The following is a 242-nucleotide window of genomic DNA, read 5'->3' as shown; positions in this document are numbered from 1 at the left end:
TTTTTTTTCCTTTTATATTTACCATATAAACTCATTATCCACCTTCCCTTCAATTAGGTTTATTAATCTCCCAAAATTTGTTTGTCATGTGTTTATGACGTTTGCATGGCTAAAATAAGATGATATTTAAATCCTTTTCTTTTCGTTATTTACTTTTTATCGTCGTTATTGTTTTATTTTCGCTTTTGCTTTGAATTTACTTATTCGCGTCTTGAGAGTTGCGTGCTTATATTCAGGAATGC

This window comes from Penaeus monodon, chromosome 32 (assembly GCF_015228065.2).
Source record: "Penaeus monodon isolate SGIC_2016 chromosome 32, NSTDA_Pmon_1, whole genome shotgun sequence".
Classification (NCBI taxonomy): Eukaryota; Metazoa; Arthropoda; class Malacostraca; order Decapoda; family Penaeidae; genus Penaeus; species Penaeus monodon.
This window is presented reverse-complemented; position numbering follows the sequence as displayed.